Source organism: Cucurbita pepo, unplaced genomic scaffold (assembly GCF_002806865.2).
Source record: "Cucurbita pepo subsp. pepo cultivar mu-cu-16 unplaced genomic scaffold, ASM280686v2 Cp4.1_scaffold001706, whole genome shotgun sequence".
Lineage (NCBI taxonomy): Eukaryota > Viridiplantae > Streptophyta > Magnoliopsida > Cucurbitales > Cucurbitaceae > Cucurbita > Cucurbita pepo.
This window is the reverse complement of record NW_019647820.1, coordinates 1-3640: the sequence shown is the minus strand read 5'-3', so window position 1 is coordinate 3640 and position 3640 is coordinate 1. Positions and strand designations below refer to the sequence as shown.

The 3640-nt window shown below is 36.2% G+C and overlaps 1 non-coding gene across 1 annotated transcript; it reads left to right on the top strand.

Moving 5' to 3' along the window:
* Positions 1 to 1199: 1199 nt before the first annotated feature.
* On the top strand, positions 1200 to 1272 carry TRNAF-GAA. The gene has a single exon. It is a non-coding gene; the product is annotated as a tRNA-Phe (tRNA).
* The last annotated feature ends 2368 nt before the right edge of the window (positions 1273 to 3640 follow it).

Below are 3640 nucleotides of genomic sequence, written 5' to 3'. Positions count from 1 at the left end.
CATCTACTTTTGTTTTCCCTAGTGCCTCTTCGAGATTCATTCCTAACACAAAAATGTCATTTTGGGCGAGTGGTTACGGCATGTGCTTGCTAAGTACATAAGGTTTCCCTCGAGAATTCGAATCTCTCATATGGCAAAAAGTTCAATTTTCTTGTACTAGCCAAAGATCACTGCTAAAAGATATTGTCCGCTTTAACCCAATACCTCACGATCTCATAGAGGTATTCACACCAAATATAAGGAATGCTTCGATCCCCTCTCAAACCGATGTTGGATCTGTCATGATTCAATTTTAGAGGTTTCGAGTNCGATGTTGGATCTGTCATGATCCAATTTTAGAGGTTTCGAGTAATCGAACTGCGACAGAAAGATAAATTTTGCACGCTTTAAAAGACATACAACACCTGTGTTGCAAATTTCAAGTTATTTACAAATGGAAAAAAGGCCATCGGATACAAAAGAATTCAAAATCAACAAAAAAATTATACAACTAATCGATGTCCCACGTCGAATACAACTAACATACACTCCGAGTCGACATCCCTCTGTGATAGTAGAGCTCCCGAGCATCTCCCCACGTTGACCAATCTTTGAACTAGAAAAGCATAGCTTGTAGGCCCTCATTGCTTCCTTCTTCTAATAGGTTTCAACGACTTTCCTTTGACCTATAGGAAGTTCGGGCTTACCCTTTATTGCACTCTAAGCTACCGTGTAGGTCTTGAAGTTCTAATTGAATCCTCATTAATCATCTACCTTTGGTGTACCTAGTGATTCTTCGAGATTCATTCCTAAAACAAAAAAGTGACTTCGGCTAAGTGGTTAAGGCGTGTGCTTGCTAAGTATATGGAGTTTTATTGCGAGAGTTGAACTCTTTTAGGCGACGAAANTTTTTTGTAGTAGCCAAAGGCCACCGAAGATATTGACCGCTTTTGCCCGTTACCTCATGATTCACACCCTTATTATAAGGAATGCTTGGTTTCTCTCTCCAACAAATGTTGGATTCGTCCCAAAGATCAAATTTGCACACTTTAAAAGACTTACAACACTGTGTGGGCCTCACATACAAAAGAATTTAAAATCAACCAAAACAATTACACAACCAACTAATGTCCCAAGTCGAATACAACTAACATACACTCCAGGTCGCNGTATTACCGGTTCAAATCTGGTATGAAAATAAGTCTAATGTGTCGGAAATGGCCGGGATAGCTCAGTTGGTAGAGCAGAGGACTGAAAATCCTCGTGTCACCAGTTCAAATCTGGTTCTTGGCACATCATGAATTTGTATGCGTATCTATTCTACAGATTCATTAATAAAATAGATTATGAAAAATACCGATACATCATGATGTCTGGAAATATACCCTTTAACTAAACTATATATATTTTTTACTCTATTTATAGATGAGTAAAATACACAAGTAAAGATAAAGAGGATACATATATAAATATGTAAAGGATGGATATAGATATGGAAAAGAAAAGAATTTTATTTTCTTTCCTCTTCTTTTTTATTTGTTCATACTCTGTCTCCTCACGTTCAATTAATACTTTATACATATTTGAAAGGTTCAATTAGTTCGTTATAAGACCCAAAAGTCTAGTCTAGGGGAGTTGAAAGGCGGGAATGGCCAAGATTCATCTCCGATACAGTACAAATAGAATCCGATTCTCTTTTCATGTATTTTGATTTTTCCTCTTTTCATATTAGATTTCTTCATTTCCCCCTACGTGACTTTCTAAAGCACATCTAAGTGATATGCGTGATACATAGTTCATAATGTAGAACTCATTTAGTTCATCCTATTAGCTCGGCTCATCCAAAATAAGTATCTTAAAAATTTGATAATCTCACCAAATCTCTAATTGTATTTTTTTTCTTTATATTTTGAATCAATAATAATAAGATGAATGAGACTTCAATTACTATGCTATATCTATAAGAGAACGTACAAATGTATTTGAATATCTTGAGTTGTCGAAGTGAAGATTAGTTTCGTATTATTTAATGAGCATCTTGTATTTCATAAAAATTGGGGGCAATATAATCCTTACGTAAGGGCCATCCTACCCAACTTTCAGGCATTAAGATACGCTTTAGACGTGGATGATTATCATAAGAAATTCCCAACATATCATAAGATTCCCTTTCTGGAAAATCCGCACTTTTCCAAACCCAGAAAACAGACGGAATTCTAGGATTTATCCTTGCGGCAAATACTTTTATGCATACCTCTTCCGGTTGATCTATACCATACTCGATTCTCGTAAGGTGATACACACTAGCTAACAGTCCGCCTGGTGCTACATCATAAGCACATTGGGAACGTAGATAATTGTAACCATATACATATAAAATGACTGCAATGGAATGCCACTCCTCGGGCTTTATTTGTAAAGTCTCTATTCCTTGGTAATCGAAACCCAAAGATCTATGAACCAATCCATGTTTGACTAGCCAAGAAGACAAATGACCCTGCATCTTTTTTATCTCCCCCCCCCCATTTTTGATTTTTATTTGTATAAGTATTTCCCATTTACAATGAAAAATTTATGAAGATTCACTCGTTCTTTGTTATTCTGTACAAAAGTATACTGCCTAATTCACTAATTCGTAGGAAGATACTGAACTTTTGTATTTGAAAAAAGTTTCAGGAGGGATGATCTCTGAAGTAGATGATGGTTGATAGAGTAATCCTTGATCGTAATTTCCAGTATGAGTACTTGGGCCAACATGAAATTTGTGGTTGGTAGTAAAACACCGATTCTCCTCTTGAGACTTAATTCGATCTTCATAGATTTCTCGAGATATTTTCTTACGAAGTTTTGTTATTGCATCTATAACAGCCTCGGGTTTAGGTGGACAACCCGGCAAATACACATCGACAGGAATTAACTTATCGACTCCCCGAACAGTACTATAAGAATCGGTACTGAACATCCCTCCTGTAATTGTACATGCTCCCATAGCAATAACATATTTTGGTTCAGGCATTTGCTCATATAATCTTACTAAAGAAGGAGCCATTTTCATTGTTACCGTACCCGCTGTTAAAATTAAGTCTGCCTGTCTAGGACTAGATCTTGGTACCAGTCCATAACGATCAAAGTCGAATCGTGAACCTATTAATGAAGCGAATTCAATGAAGCAACAACTGGTACCATAGAGAAGCGGCCATAAACTGGAGAGTCTTGACCAATTTGAAAGATCATTTGATGTAGTTGAAATAACTGAAGTTTGGGTTGTTCGATCAAGTAAGGGAAACTCGATGGAATTCATAACTGTCTCAATGTTTTTTTTAATTGTCTGAATATTCAAAAACTAAGACCATTCCAATGCTCCTTTTCGCCATGCATAAACTAAACCGACAATTAGGATAAGCACGAAAATTAAAGCTTCTATAAAGACGGATACCCCTAATACATCAAAACTCATTGCCCATGGATAAAGAAAAACATTTTGTACACTTTAAAAGACATACAACACCTGTGTCAGAAATTCCAAGATATTTACAAACGGAAAAAAGGGCTTGGGATAGGAAAGAATTCAAAATAAACCAAAAAAATTATACAACTAATTGATGTCCCATGTCCAATACAACTAACATACACTCCGGGTCGATAACCCTATGTGATAGTA